At 39.7% G+C, this 17,349-nt stretch overlaps 1 protein-coding gene and 1 long non-coding RNA gene across 7 annotated transcripts in view; one reads left to right on the top strand and one right to left on the bottom strand.

Annotated features, from left to right (window-relative positions):
- The window catches only part of mark4 (microtubule affinity regulating kinase 4), a 162,900-nt gene that overhangs the window by 98,838 nt on the left and 46,713 nt on the right, over positions 1–17,349 (bottom strand). The gene's annotated exons all lie outside the window — the stretch shown is intronic.
- Positions 5,198–9,064, top strand: LOC117508826. The gene is made up of 3 exons (XR_004560208.1): positions 5,198–5,224; positions 5,683–5,686; positions 8,998–9,064. It is a non-coding gene; the product is annotated as an uncharacterized LOC117508826 (long non-coding RNA).

Here is a 17,349-nt window from a genome sequence, read left to right as displayed (position 1 = left end):
ATGCGTACCATTGAATCAGATATGGATTAACTCCATGCTGTGACAGTTTGAAGATCAAGATGTCTGGTTTAATAGTATTAAAGGCTGATGAGAAATCTAAAAAAAGAGCTCTTACATAATTATTTGACTTATCAAGGTGCTTTGTGATAATGTGGATGAGGACAGCAACAGCATCCTCAGTACCACAACCAGTTTTGGAACGGGTCCAGTTTGCTGCTGACTGAACTTTTTAAATGTTTTATCAAGATTCTCTGGAGAGCCTTCATAGTCACTGACGTTAGCACGATGGGCCTAAAATCCTTGCTTTCCTTGGCATTTGGGATCTTAGGTATTGGTTTGACATGAGCAGTTTTCCACACAACTGAAAGACTGGTTGCCAGGCCAGAGCTAGTTCTGTTGCAAAGTTTTTTTTAACAGATAGGGGCTGCTCTTGTCAGGCCCTTCAGCTTTTTTAATGTTTGTTGTTTTAAAAGTTTTCCTCACCTCATCAACATTGATTTCAAACCTGTCCAAGCCAGGGTGAATATTTGCAAGAATTCTGTCGCATTTCTGAGAAGTATCAGGTGATTCAAATCTAGAATAGAATGTGTTTAGATCATTAGCAAATTTGTACTCATTTTCGACAATGATAGCGTTATTAGAAGAGGTCATTCCTGTCATTGTCTTCATATTGTCCCATACCCTGTTTGGAGTTTTTGCTTTTAAAAGTGTTCTCTAAATCTTGCCTGTGCCTGGACTTTGCTTCTCTTAATTTGATTCTTATCTCTTTTTCAGTCTGTTTCAGTGTTCCTTTGTCTTTCCTTTTAAAAGCCAAGTTCCTCACATTTATAATTTCTTTGATGTCCTTTGACACATATGATTTATTATTTGGGTACAGTTTAATTTCTTTAGTTGGAACCACTAACTGCACACAGAAATTAATACAGTCATTAATAACTGTGCTCCTGTCGTCTAATGAACCCTCATAGAAGGTGTCCCAATTTGTCCAATCAAAGCAAGCCCTAAGCTGTTCCTTATTTTCATTCAGATGCACTCGTTTAGATCTGAACAGATTTGCATAATTAGAATATCATGAAAAAGTTGATTTATTTCAGTAATTCGATTCAAAAGTGAAACATATATTATATTCATTCATTACACACAGACTAATATATTTCAAATGTTTATTTCTGTTAATTTTGATGATATAACTGACAACTAATGAAAATCCCAAATTCAGTATCTCAGAAAATTAGAATATTACTTATGACCAACACAAAAAAGGATTTGAAATGATGGCCAACTGAACAGTACGAACATGAAAAGCATGAGTATGTACAGAACTCAATATGTAGTTGGGGCTCCTTTTGCCTGAATTACTGCAGCAATGTGGCATGGCATGGAGTCGATCAGTCTGTAGTACTGCTCAGGTGGTATGAGAGCCCAGGTTGCTCTGATAGTGGCCTTCAGCTCTTCTGCATCATTGAGTCTGGTGTGTCGCATCTTCCTCTTCACAACACCCCATAGATTTTCTATGAGGCTAAGGTCAGGCGAGTTTGCCGGCCAATAAAGAACAGGGATACCATGGTCCTTAGACCAGGTACTGGTAGCTTTGGCACTGTGTGCAAGTGCCAGGTCCTGTTGGAAAATGAAATCTGCATCTCCATAAAGTGCTCTACAACTTCCTGGTAGATGGCTGTGTTGACCTTGGACGACAGAAAACACAGTGGACCAACACCAGCAGATGTTGGTCCCCAAACCATCACTGACTGTGGAAACTTTAACTGGACCTCAAGCAACGTGGATTCCGTGCCTCTCCTCTCTTCCTCCAGACTCGGGGAAGTTGATTTCCAAAGGAAATGCAAAATTTACTTTCATCAGAGAACATAACTTTGGACCACTCAGCAGCAGTCCAGTCCATTTTGTCTTTAGCCCAGGCAAGACGTCAAGTCAGCAGTCTTCCCCATGATTGTGTAGCCAACAGAACTAGACTGAGAGACCAGTTAAAGGCCTTTGCAAGTGTTTTGAGTTAATTAGCTGATCAGAGTGTGACACCAGGTGTCTTCAATACTCAACATTTTCACAATATTCTAATTTTCTGAGATACTGAATTTGGGATTTTCATTAGTTGTCCGTTATAATCGTCAAAATTAAAAGAAATAAACATTTGAAATATATCAGTCTGTGTGGAATGAATGAATATAATATACAAGTTTCACTTTTTTAATGGAATTACTGAAATAAATCAACTTTTTCATGATATTTTAATTATATGGCCAGCACCTGTAGATTCAATTGAATATACCACAAACACAAGATATTTAATGTTCAAACTGCAACACGTATCAAAAAAGGGCAACAAAAGAGTGGGAAAGTTGATGAATGTTCTTGATGAATGCTCAAAGAACACCTGTTGGGAACATTCCACAGGTGAACAGGTTAATTGGAAACAGGCGAGTGTCATGATTGGGTATAAAAGGAACATCCCCAAAAGGCTCAGCCGTTCATAAGCAAAGATGGGGCAAGGATCACCACATTCTGAACAACTGCGTGAAAAAACAGTCCAACAGTTTAAGAACAATGTTTCTCAATGTTCAATTGCAAGGAATTAAGGGATTCTATCATCTACAGTCCATAATATAATCAGATGATTCAGAGAATCTGGATAACTTTCTACACATAAGCGGCAAGGCCAAAAACCAAGAGTGAATTCCCGTGACCTTCGATCCCTCAGCCGGCACTGCATTACATCATTGTGTAAAGGATTTTACCGCGTGGGCTCAGGAACACTTCAGAAAACCATTGTCAGTTAACACAGTTCGTCGTTACATCTACAAGTGCAAGTTAAAACTCTACCATGCAAAGCAAAAGCCATACATCAACAACCTCCAGAAATGCCGCCACCTTCTCTGGGCCCAAGCTCATTTGAAATGGACAGATGCAAAGTGGAAAAGTGTGCTGTGGTCTGATGAGTCCACATTTCAAATTGTTTTTGGAAATCATGGACGTTGTGTCCTCTGAACAAAAGAGGAAAAAGACCATCCAGATTGTTACCAGCGCAAAGTTCAAAAGCCAGCATCTGTGATGGTATGGGGGTGTGTTAGTGCCCATGGCATGGGCAACTTACACATCTGTAATGGCAACATCAATGCTGAAAGGTACATTCAGGTTTTGGAGCAACACATGCTGCCATCCAAGCAACGTCTTTTTCAGGGATGTCCCTGCTTATTTCAGCAAGACAATGCCAAGCCACATTCTGCACGTGTTACAACAGCGTGGCTTCATAGTAAAAGAGTGCGGGTACTAGACTGGCCTGCCTGCAGTCCAAACCTGCCCCCCATTGAAAATATGTGGCGCATTATGAACGGAGACCCTGGACTCTTGAACAACTGAAGTCGTACATCAAGCAAGAATGGGAAAGAATTCCACCTACAAAGCTTCAACAATTAGTGTCCTCAGTTCCCAAACGCTTATTGAGTGTTGTTAGAAGGAAAGGTGATGTAACACTGTGGTAAACATATGTGGTAAACATACCACTGTCCCAGCTTTTTTGAAACGTGTTGCAGGCATCCATTTCACAATGAGCAAATATTTGTATAAAAACAATAAAGTTTATCAGTTTGAACAATAAATATCTCATCTTTGTGGTGTATTGAATTGAATATAGGTTGAATAGGATTTGTAAATCATTGTATTCTGTTTTATTTACATTTTACACAACATCCCAACTTCATTGGAACTGGGGTTGTATGACCTTTTCAGCATTATTTATTTCATTAACTTAGACTTTGACACAAACATGCAAAATAATAACCTTGATATTACAAATATTACAACATAAACGTAATTTTTTTGTCTATTATTCTTGTTTTCAGTGCATCTAAAACCACTAAAAGATTTGTTAGAATAGGACTTACTTGTTATTGTTTCAGATGAGATGATTTCTTGATTAACGTAATAATGAATGTTAGACATTTATTTTTAGACAAATAAAAAGTACTCTGTACATTTTTAAGTCTGCTAGATTCATTCATTCATGTGTGCATTTCAACCAGGAAAAAAGGCAACATAAATAAATGCAAAAATGTATTATAAAACACAACAGGAGATGATGTAACAATGACTGCAGTGTGTCTGTTAATTAAGATTTCTCAATGTGACATAAACCTCATGATGAAATCATTTTTTATTTCAGTCATTTCACCATTTAATTATGTCTTCATTGATTATCTGATTGCTTTTAATGTTGTAATCGAGAGAGTACTTACTAAAATATGAATTTAACTATTGTAGTGACTGTGAATGCTTTGACATTGTGCACAATAGGCATGGGGCTATGCAAGTGTCTCACTTAAAATCATTCATTCATTCATTTAATGTCAAAATATAAAAACAGCTTTTTCAAATAAAACAGTTATAGTAGTATATAGTATAGTTACCGAAACTGGATCAACTTTTGAAACTGACCTTTATCACCATCTTTGTTGTTTTACCCCATAACTCATATTGCTCAACCTAAAACGACAGAACCAGCACCCAGAATGCTCAATTAAAAATTTTGCTCTATTCTCAAGCTCGGTATCCAGGCAGTTAACCTCGAGGGGCGGGTTTTCTCGGTGAAAACATCGCCAAGCTCAATAGAAATACATGTAATTTGGTCACTTTTCAAAGGAGTCAGACTCGTCAATAAAGTCAATTTTATGTACAATGGTTCATTTCAGGTCATTTTAGTGTATAAATTTCACCGTTCGAGGCAATGAACAAAAACAAAAAAGGCCTTGAACAAAAACAAATTAGAGACAATAAAAACACCAGCTGATTTCAATGAAACAGCATAAAGTCCGAGCGTGTTGTCACCAAACGGACAGTGACGGAAGTACGAATTCTCGCCTTCAGATTGGCCACTTTGACAAAGTGACGTACTGCCGACCTTGAGAATGTTTTCATTTTCACCTTCACCCTCACAGCTGTCTTTATTCCCTCCAGGACTACAAAAAAAAAAAAAAAAAAAAAAAAAAAAAAAAATCAATGTTCCACACTCCATGCCTGGACCCGCCTCTTTTGTCTTTATTTTCAGTGACTTCCCACCAATCTGAGCGTCATGGTCCCACCCTCCTTCCCCCACTATTTCTTCGTCCCCCACTCACTCAAAGATTGCAGACCACTGACTCACTGCTGCTGATTAACAGTGTCATTTAGGGGGAAGGCCACGTGTGCATGTGTGCGTGTGTGAGTGAGACAGGAAGTGGGTGCAGAAGAAAAGTCCACCCCCACATAATAAAAGGAGGAAGGTTGGCAGGCTGATGAATGGCAAGCTGTGTACATACTGGGAACAAATTTGAACAAGGAAACAAGCTTCACCAGCAATTTTTTTTTTAAATCAAGAACATTTAAGTCATTACACAGGTGCAAAAACCTACAAATGGACACTTTGTTACCTATAGGTGGCACTGTGAGAGGGGGAGTAGAGTTCTTGTCTGCCTGTTTCATTAGTTGACATGTTATGTGTCAGCAAAATTTGTGTCATTACAACACACACACACACACACACACACACACACACACACACACACACACACACACGCTTCACAATAAAAACATCTGAAACTAAACAATAAACCTACAAATGGAACAATGAATTAACTGGATGTACAAATCTGATTTCTCTCTTCCAACAGCCAAACTCAAGTTATTGATCAGTAGCAGAGTAAGGGTTATCAATGGATTGCAGAAGGGGTAAATAAATAAAAAAATAAAAACAGGGGTAGACAAATCCACTGGTCCAAGGACAGACCAGAAACCTTTGACCTATGTCTAGTTGATATTTTCCCCTGCTAGACTGATGTCTAGTTAAAAATCTTGTCAGTCTAGTGATTCAAAGTGTTCGACCAGACCAAAGCTTTTATTCAGTGACTGTTCAGAGTGACGCTGAGCTGATGGAGAACTGATCAGACATTGGGACTGATCAGACCACGACACAGGGCAAAGGCACACACAGCGGCTGGTGTTCAAGCCACAGACCCGGGCAGAGACACACACAGCAGCATGTGTTATTGAGCAATTCCTCACCTTTGGATATTTATACAAAGCACCCAGTTTCAGTAGCAGAGCTTCTGCAAATTTGTCTGAGGTGAGAGTAATTAAAACTAAAAATAAAAACATAAAAATAAAACTTGACGTAGTGCACTACTAAAGTTTTATGAACAGCTAACATTAGCTTAGCCTTTTAGCCTTCAGTCAAGCTGAGTACACGTTTTAATTTGTAAATTGTTCAATCTATTTTTATTTTTACCAAATAAAGCCACACAGTGTTTTATATAGTGTTTTTCATACAACTTGTGCTGCAAGACACCCTCCACATCAGCCGCCAACCAGGATGACTGCAGTTTTGGTGGCTACTAGCAGTACTGCCATCCCCGGCACCACCACCAGCATGAAGTTACCAGAGGTTGTAAATAATAACCAAATAACATAAAAAAATAATAAAAAAAATAAAAAAAACATACAAGTACTAAAACCTCCTAATGTGCCTGATTGTTAGCGGTGTTTATTATGATATTTGTTAAGGGCTATGATTGATATAGGAACAAAAGAGTTCCTATATCTATTCAGTCTGCAATGGGGGACTCTGAAACGCCGGCCCGATGGTAGCAACTCGTATTGCGTGTGCAGAACATGGGAGGAGTCAGAAAGAATTCTGTCCGCTTGCTTCATCACGCACTGATCAAAAATTGACTGAGGATTGTTATACTGTTTCAAACCAATGATTTTCATTGCTGTGAGAACAAACCCCAAACAAAGTGGTTATGCCATATCTTAGAATGCTTTCAAGAACTGCCTGATAAAACTAACATAATTTTTTGGTCGACTCCATGAAAACGCAAACGCCGTAGAAAATAGAGTCGTTGATTCAAGCGGGAACATAAACAGAAATAAACAAAATCTGCAGTTTTTGTCAAAAGCACTTCCTTTCAGACATTAATGGCATGATTGTCTCTCCATACGTCTGAGCTGAGCTTAGCTGGATGATGGAGTCTGCAGGTCTGCAGCCATACAGTCTTGGGCTGCTGCACATCAGCGCAGGATGTCTCATTTTGTGAGGAAAACAAATTTGATCAATTGCAGTTTATGGTTTGTATTACAACGTTTGGAAAGAGGTGTCATTTGATTTAAATGGCAATTCGCTTTGAAGTTATAAATTCCGCTCAGCAAAGAGCGGCGCAGCATTTGGAGCAACTGAACGGAGGGCAATTCTCGTTTCTTTCTTGCAACAAGGCAGGAGTCCCAGTTAGTCACTTTAATCTGCACAAAAGTGACTCACGATTGACATATTTGAATGGCTTTGAGAGGGGTTAAGAAGTGGAGCTGCTGCTTCTGAAAAGGAGCGAAACAAAGAACCAAGGAAGCAGCAGATCGAAGCACTGCTTCATTGATTCAAGGTTCAAAGCAAAGCCACGCTGCAGAAATGGTTGATTACAGAACCGCTGCAGGGTCTGTAATCAACGTAGAGAAATTATCATTTTTCTGACAAACACCCTCAAAAAAAACGGCTGCTCTGAAGGACCGATAAGGGAATCATTAAGCAAAAAGGCTATTGATATCGGTGGATCAAATCATTTCTCAATGATACCCGAAAAGAACCGGTTCCCGATACCCAACCCTATAATCAACACAAAATGAAAACGTTCTATCATGCTATGCATTTAAAAATACAATATTGATTGAATACATGTACATGATGTGATGATTAACGCTACACTGAGGCTCACCGATCCAACCTGCGGAGTTTTCCAATCCAGGAGCCATGTCTGTGTGTTTTGAAACATCTCCACAAGTGCTGTGGGCTGCTCTGTTGGCTGACTGGGGGAAGGAGAGGGGGTTGCTGCAGCCAGCTAGCAGGCGAGCATTAAGGAGTACTGGACTGTCGCTGACCATTTAGGAGTACTGACTGTGTTTTTCGTATAAAATGCTTCCAACCAGCAGACACTGGCTGGAAACATTTTATAATATAAAACTGCAAAGCAAGACAGTAATGTGCAATTTTTGCAAAGATGTTATATAAGATAGATAGATAGATAGATAGAGAGAGAAGCTTTCACAACAAACCAAACTACACACCATCAAAACATGGTACAAATGGAAAGAAAATAGCACTGGAACATACAAAAACACAGTAGCAACAGATCCAATTGCTCATAGACCAGTTTCTGGGGAAAAAAAAACAAAAAACCATTTGAACATAACAATGAAGGTGTAAACAAGTTAATACCTCAACAATATATCCGACCTTTCAGCATCCCTAGAAAACCTAAAAGCCCCAAACAGAAAGACCAAAAACAACCAAAACCATGACAAATGGTTTGACAAGGATGTAAAAATAATGTTAAATTTAGAAACATATCAAACCAAAAACACAGAGATCCAGCCAACCAGGAGACACGCCTTCACTTTAGCCAAACATTAAAATAGAATAAAAACACAGTAAGGAAAAAACAAGAGCAACATGTTAGAAACCAGCTACACACTATTGAAGAGTTCATAAAAACAAATCAATCCTAGGAAAATTGGAACAGCCTAAATAAACAAAAACATGAAGATCTGCCCATACAAAATGGAGATGTGCGGGTAAACCCCTTCACCAAGATATTTGGTCCAATAGAGGAAAACAAAGAGAAACAACAGACCAGAGGATCGTCGGTTCAAATCCCCGCCTGACTGGAAAAATCACTAAGGGCCTTTGGGCAAGGTCTTTAATCCCCTATTGCTCCCGGTGTGTAGTGAGCGCCTTGTATGGCAGCACCATGACATCGGGGTGAATGTGAGGCATAATTGTAAAGCGCTTTGAGCGTCTGATGCAGATGGAAAAGCGCTATATAAATGCAGTCCATTTACCATTTAACACATACAAGACAAACTACAAAGATTAGAGTCAGCCATATAAAAGATGACCAGATGCCACTTGATGACACCATGACCCTAAAAGAACTGCAAGACAAAATCAAATCCACTGAAACCAAGAAGGCCTGTGGTGTTGACAACATCCTAAATGAAATGATCAAATTCACAGATCCCAAATTCCAACTGGCCATATTAAAGCTCTTTAACATTGTCCTTAGCTCCGGGATCTTCCCAAATATTTGGAACCAAGGACTGATAATGCCACACCACAGAACCGGTGACAAACTTGACCCTAATAACTACCGTGGAATCTGTGTCAACAGCAACCTCTGGAAATCTTCCGCATGATAATCAACCTCAGACTCCTACACTTCCTTACTGAAAACAATGTCCTGAGCAAATCCCAAATTGGTTTTTACCAAATTACTGTACAACAGACCATATTTTCACCCTCAGCACCCTGATTGACAACCAAATAAACAAAAACAAAGGCAAACTATTCTCCTGTTTTGTAGATTTCAAAAAAGCATTTGATTCAATTTGGCACAAAGGTCTGCTGTACAAACTGTTGGAAAGTGTGGCTGGAGGAAAAACATACGATATTAAAAAGTCAATGCTCCAACAAGCGTGCCATTAAGATAGAGAAAAAAAAACACAGACCTCTTTCCCCAAAGCAGGGGATTAGATAGGGATGCAATTTGAGCCCAACCCTGTTCAACATATACATCAAATCATTAGGACAGTCTGCAGCACCGGGCATCACTCTCTCGGACACAGAAATCAAATGCCTGCTTTCTGCAGATGACCTGGTATTGCTGTCTCCATCTAAACAAAGGCAACAACTGGGCAACTGTGGTAAACCAGAAAATAGAGCATTACAGTAGTAAGATCTAGAAGAAACAAATGCATTTGAACACACAACAAACTACATCTACCTCAGAATAAACATTAGCACCACAGGCAATTTCAACAAAGCTGTAAATAACCTGAGAGATGAGGCGAGAAAGGCTTTTTATGCCATCAAAAAGAACATCAAAGTAGACATCCCAATTAAAATTTGGCTCAAAATAATGGACTCCATCATAGAACCCATTTCTCTTTACGGTTGCGAGTTCTGGGGCCCACTCACCAACCAAGATTTTGCAAAATGGGACAAACACCAAATTGAGACTCTGAATGCAGAATTCTACAAATCCATCCTCCGTATCCAACGGAAAATATCAAACAACACAGAGCAAAATTAGGACGATACCCAAACAAAAAACAGAGTAAATTAGAATGCTATTTGGCCCTAAACAGATCGTACTCCGTGGCAGAATACCTGAGCACTCTGACCAACCCAAAGCTCAGGAAATCCTTGACCATGAGCACAGCCTCGCCGTGCGGAAAGGCCTGGCTCTCCGGAGAAGACAGACTGTGCACCCACTGCTCACAAGACCAAGTGGAGACTGAGCTGCACTTCCTAACCACCTGCCCATTGCACCAAGACATCAGAGACACAGATCACAAACACCCAAAAAGACCTTGAGAGGATGACCAACAATGACAAACATCCGTATTTGTTGGGTGAAGTACAACACTGTGCAAATACAGCAGCAAGGTTTGTGAACTGCTGCAGCACAAAAAGGAGCAAGGGAAATAAATCACTGTAAACCCAAAACGGGTTTACTGTCCCTTTATCTGTGTATAATACATTTTACAGGATAGTACATTTTTTACACCGAAAGCAATCAATTAATCTCACATCTCCTATTTACACACTTATTTACTGTAGAATATTACTAACTGTATGTACATCCTCTTAATTTTTATTTTTGTTTTCATTTGTTGCTCTATGTCACACTTACTTTTACAATGTAAACACACGTTTCTCATGTCAATAAAACTTCACTGAAAAATGAAACAAAAAACGAGAGGCGAGGAGAGAGAGAGAGAGCCAGGGAGACACACAGAGCACCGTCTTTTCTCTATGAAGTCTATAGTTTTTTCCAAGACCTGCCGTTTCTTATCTATCAAGGTTTGATTGACTTGATTTTTTTCCCCCCACAGGAATGCCCCAAAAATTGCATACGAGTACATGTACCGTTTTGAGGAAGGAGCGCACTTCTGCTTTTCCAAAATGTCACAAGAAACCACCAAAAAATAAAAGTACTTAATTCTTTCACCAAAACATCAAATCTAGGCTTGCATCTTACATGTGTCTTTTGGCAAATTGTAGCTGAACTTTCTGGTGTTACATTTAAGAAAATTCTCCTCTATAACCACTTCATAAAGTAATTTGGAACTCTTTAGATAGAAATATTGTGAATTGTAATAATGTCATTTTATTCAAGAATGCTTTAAGAAAGTTAAATTTATGAGGTAGGGGGAGTTACATGTCAATACACCCCTCGATTTTATATTTATTTTTATGTTTTTTTCTTATGGTGAATTAAAAAAAATATTATCATGAAGCTGTATAACTGGCGAGACAAAATACCCTCATATAAAATCAACAATAATGATAATAATAACAATAATATTAAAGCAAAGGAAGCTCTGGTGTCAGAATAGTATCAGTATCAGCAGATATCCAAATTTAGGTATCTGATCGGAAGTGAAAAAATGCGGATTGGTGCATCCCTACCAACAATAGCATTTACATTTCTATTATGCTTTATAAAATAATTTGCTATCTTAAAAAATATTCAAGGTTATGATTTTTTTTAAGTAGTTGAATTGCACATGGACTACTGTAATGTTTAAGAATGAACTAACAGTTTGAACTATGAGAAATTTAAAAATGAAGTAAACACGATAGACATGCAGTGTGTGGCAGCACAAATTTAGTGATTTTGTGATTTAAATTCATTTTATTATTCTGATGTGGAATTTCTTTTAAAAATCCAATTTACATTTTGATATTTAAGATAAAATACAATTTCAGTTACACTTAAAAAGAGGACACATTTTGCACAGTTTACAGAAATAAAGGGATATTTTTCATAACTCATCTGCAGGTCCTTCGTTTCAAATAAGTAAATAAATACAAAAAAAAAAAAAATCAAGAAATAGTACTGTGAGCATATCATGAACCTGAGTGAATCATTAAATCCTAAACTGCTGGGATAGGCTCCAGTCCCCGCAACCCTTAACTGGAGTAAACAGGTATAGAAAATGGATGGACTGCATTCCTAAATGAGCGACATTAAAGTAGATGTGGAAAATGACTGAGATCAGTCAACACAGCTGTAACTATAATTACAAATACCTTCTAAAGATTCAATGATTTCTCTCAACTTTTTTTTTTTTTTTTTTAAATCAAAATGAAGAACATGATACAACTTGTTAAAATGACAAAAAAGAATCTGAATCTGAATGTTGTACCTTTCACTATGTCTTAATTTGCGCTGCATGTAAAATTAATTTATTCACATCAAGGTCAGGCTGATCGGGCCTGACCCTGTCACAGATCAGATATCGTCCCTGTACGCGTCATAGTTTCTGACACAGCTTTTTCCTGTAACTCTTCTGGCCTCATCAGCAGATCTTTGCAACTTTTACGAACAACTGGCACAGCTTCATAAACCACAAAAGGAGCAGATGCATCAAGCCAACGTGGCGTGATACGGCCATCATAACATGACATTTTAGTACTGCTTTTCTGAACAGATGATCAACACTTCCTGCTGCTTTCACATAAAAAAGTTGTTTTTTAAAGATGCATATCCAGAAAGCAAAGAGCAAACAATAGTTTCTTTGCACATTTAGCTTTCACTGTATGCAGCAAAGTGCAGTGCTGTGACACTGCATGTATTAAAAGCTGGAAGGAACTCCATTTATTTTTAATTTCTGGTGATTTAACTGCAAGAAACTCAGCACATAATAGAAAGAAATTCAGCTAATCCTTACATAAAAAACACACCCTGTAAGAAGGACATTTGCCTGTAGCTTTGAAATGCATGAGATGGTACGAATAAATGCATCCAGTTTGGTCATGTCAGACAGCTTAATGAATGATGCATTCACATGTCTCATTTTGTCCACAACCTAAAAGATACTCAGTTTACTGCCAGAAAAAAGTAAAGGAAGCAGTAAAGTAAACCAGAAAGTCGGCAGAAACATACATATATATATACATACACACATATATATATATATATATACATACACACATATATATATATATATACATACACACATATACGAGGTCTGTCCATAAAGTATAGGTCCTTTTTATTTTTTTCAAAAACTACCGTATTATCCGGACTATAAGTCGCACTTTTTTACATGTTTTGGCCGGGGGTGCGACCTATACTCCGGTGCGACTTATAAATGAAAAATATACCGGTAGGATCTCAATTAATTTACTGTAACAAAACAATTTTACGTGACAGAGTCGATCTATGTTTTAAAATGGCCACCGGAAAAGGAAATGCAATGCATCATGGGCACTGTAGTATGACGGCCATCCTATAGTTCACGCTGGTCGCGATAACCAATCAGAGAACAGAACTTTGGATGCGTATTCCTCACCTCACCCACAGCGTGTGAAGCTGACGAACTCGGTGCTTGCTGTTATTCCGGCTTGGCGAACAGAACAGCTTCAACCCTTGGATATCAATGTGAGCAGAGTGTTTAAGTTGACGCTGAGAGCTGCGTGGGAGCACCGGGTGAGCGACGGTGGAGGATTAGCGTGTGCACTTGGAAGGAGCTGGCGTCGATGATTGTGAAAAGCGTTTGAAGCAGACGAACATGGTGTTTATTCCGGGACGGCTAACAAGACAGCTTCAACCCTTGGATATCAGTGTGAGCAGAGTTGACGCTGAGAGCTGCATGGGAGCACTAAGCGACGGCGGAGGATTAGCGTCTCCACTTGGAAGGAGCTGGATCGACACCGCTGGGTGGTCATGAGCTGCGCAGGTAGGCACTGCATGGTTCGGCTCGCAATGTGGTCCGCAAAATACAAACATATCCGTAGGTAAAATGCAGCTCACGAGAGGGCACTCGAGGCTTGTGTAACTGTTCCTGCGACTTCTGACTACCATAGAAAAATTAAAATTTTAACGTTACTGATAACATAACAAGACAACGGAGAAGGCCACCAAAAAGAAAATCATACTCTGCAGATTACAAGTTGCGACTGGTGAAATATGCATCCGAAAACGGTAGCCGTCACAATATTATCATCTGAACTTTTCATGTTAACATACCTGTATGTCCATGGGACTTATAGTCCAGTGGACCTTATTTATGGTTTATTTTTCTTTATAATGGATAAAGTGGCTGGTGCGACTTATACTCCGGTGCGACTTATTTATGGTTTGTTTTTCTTTATAATGGATAAAGTGGCTGGTGCGACTTATACTCCGGTGCGACTTATAGTCCGGAAAATACGGTATATGGATTTCATTCATATGTTTTTACGTCAGACATGCTTGAACCCTCGTGCGCATGCGTGAGTTTTTCCACGCCTGTCGGTGACGTCATTCGCCTGTGAGCACTCCTTGTGGGAGGAGTCGTCCAGCCCCTCGTCGGAATTCCTTTGTCTGAGAAGTTGCTGAGAGACTGGCGCTTTGTTTGATCAAAATTTTTTCTAAACCTGTGAGACACATCGAAGTGGACATGGTTCGAAAAATTAAGCTGGTTTTCAGTGAAAATTTTAACGGCTGATGAGAGATTTTGAGGTGACACTGTCGCTTTAAGGACTTCCCACGGTGCGAGACGTCGCGCTGCGCTCTCAGGCGGCGTCATCAGCCTGTTTCAAGCTGAAAACCTCCACATTTCAGGCTCTATTGATCCAGGACGTCGTGAGAGAACAGAGAAGTTTCAGAAGAAGTCGGTTTCAGCATTTTATCCGGATATTCCACTGTTAAAGGAGATTTTTTTAATGAAAGACGTGCGGACGGGTCCGCGCGTCGGCTCGCAGCCGCCGCGACGCTCCGCCACAGGAAAAACACCTCTGTTGGAAGCCTTAAGGACAAGTTGGAACATGTCCAGCTGTTAAACAATTTCTCATATACTCACTCCACTGAAAGCCATCAAAAGCCGCCTGGATTTTACAAATGGTTATCAACACGGAGGTGTTTTTCCTGTGCTGCCGCTCCGCGCCGGCTGCGCATATATATATATATATTATATATATATATATATATATATACACATATATATATACACATATATATATACACATACATATATATACACATACATACATACATACATACATACATACATACACATATATATATATAAATTATACAAATAATGGATGGTAAGGAGTCCAACACAGAGAAATATTGGATGAAGAAAAGTTATATTGGACAAGGCGTAGCCGAGTCCAATATAACTTTTCTGAATTATGTACTCCACCCCCTCCCAAATTAAAAAAACAATAAAGAGTCAAGTAAATTAGATCAATATATTTTGTTGTGAACAGCATATGAATGACTCTGATGTGATGAATGCTTCTAAAATGTCAGTAGCATGCTTGTCTACCTTCTTAGTGTTTTTGGCATCCTTGGAGTTCAATATTTCCACCAGTTCATCCTCTGTGAACTCAGCAAACCTCGCTGGCAAATGATTTTCGGCTGTTGTTGACATGTTTGTTGCCATTTTTTCACCCAGCATCTGTCAGCTAGTTCCTGACCTTTGTATGCCGTGCTCTGATTGGCTAGCTGTTGGCAGTAAGCTCTAACGCTATTGGTCAGTGGGAACCGATCCGATATAACTTTTGGCCCTAGCCTTTTTGGATCCTTTTGGATCCAACATAACTTTCTGGTGCCAAGCATGCCAAAATACAGGTAAATGATGGACAGAAAGGCTAATCTGTGATTGGCTATTGCAATCTGAGTGAAGAACGTCACTTCCTGTTCCGGAGCACAGCGGTGTTTTTCTGTATCTGTTAGCTGTTTAATCTGCGCAGTTAGATTGATCTAGTTATCTAGATTACGATTTGTTTCCCAGTGTAATCTTTACGTGCCTTAACTAAAGCACTCCTTCTGCTGAATCACCTCTAAATTATTTACACATTATTCACTTTGCGTGTTTTTAGGAATCCGCTAGCTTAGCGTAGCTACTAGCTCTTAGCCGATTTAGCATGGCGGCTTCTCCTGTCTCTCCCGCACTTTTCTGCTCTGGGTGTGAAATGTTTAGTTATTCCTCGGCCTCCTTTAGCAGTAACAGTACTTGTAATAAGTGTAGCTTATTCATAGCTTTGGAGGCCAGGCTGGGCGAATTGGAGACTCAGCTCCGCACCGTGGAAAATTCTACAGTTAGCCAGGCCCCTGTAGTCGGTGCGGACCAAGGTAGCTTAGCCGCCGTTAGTTCCCCCCTGGCAGATCCCGAGCAGCCGGGAAAGCAGGCTGACTGGGTGACTGTGAGGAGGAAGCGTAGCCCTAAACAGAAGCCCTGTGTACACCGCCAACCCGTTCACATCTCTAACCGTTTTTCCCCACTCGACGACACACCCGCCGAGGATCAAACTCTGGTTATTGGCGACTCTGTTTTGAGAAATGTGAAGTTAGCGACACCAGCAACCATAGTCAATTGTCTTCCGGGGGCCAGAGCAGGCGACATTGAAGGAAATTTGAAACTGCTGGCTAAGGCTAAGCGTAAATTTGGTAAGATTGTAATTCACGTCGGCAGTAATGACACCCGGTTACGCCAATCGGAGGTCACTAAAATTAACATTAAATCGGTGTGTAACTTTGCAAAAACAATGTCGGACTCTGTAGTTTTCTCTGGGCCCCTCCCCAATCGGACCGGGAGTGACATGTTTAGCCGCATGTTCTCCTTGAATTGCTGGCTGTCTGAGTGGTGTCCAAAAAATGAGGTGGGCTTCATAGATAATTGGCAAAGCTTCTGGGGAAAACCTGGTCTTGTTAGGAGAGACGGCATCCATCCCACTTTGGATGGAGCAGCTCTCATTTCTAGAAATCTGGCCAATTTTCTTAAATCCTCCAAACCGTGACTATCCAGGGTTGGGACCAGGAAGCAGAGTTGTAGTCTTACACACCTCTCTGCAGCTTCTCTCCCCCTGCCATCCCCTCATTACCCCATCCCCGTAGAGACGGTGCCTGCTCCCAGACTACCAATAACCAGCAAAAATCTATTTAAGCATAAAAATTCAAAAAGAAAAAATAATATAGCACCTTCAACTGCACCACAGACTAAAACAGTTAAATGTGGTCTATTAAATATTAGGTCTCTCTCTTCTAAGTCCCTGTTGGTAAATGATATAATAATTGATCAACATATTGATTTATTCTGCCTAACAGAAACCTGGTTACAGCAGGATGAATATGTTAGTTTAAATGAGTCAACACCCCCGAGTCACACTAACTGTCAGAATGCTCGTAGCACGGGCCGGGGCGGAGGATTAGCAGCAATCTTCCATTCCAGCTTATTAATTAATCAAAAACCCAGACAGAGCTTTAATTCATTTGAAAGCTTGTCTCTTAGTCTTGTCCATCCATCCAAATTGGAAGTCCC

This window comes from Thalassophryne amazonica, chromosome 4 (assembly GCF_902500255.1).
Source record: "Thalassophryne amazonica chromosome 4, fThaAma1.1, whole genome shotgun sequence".
NCBI classification, from domain to species: Eukaryota; Metazoa; Chordata; class Actinopteri; order Batrachoidiformes; family Batrachoididae; genus Thalassophryne; species Thalassophryne amazonica.
This window is presented reverse-complemented; position numbering and strand designations above follow the sequence as displayed.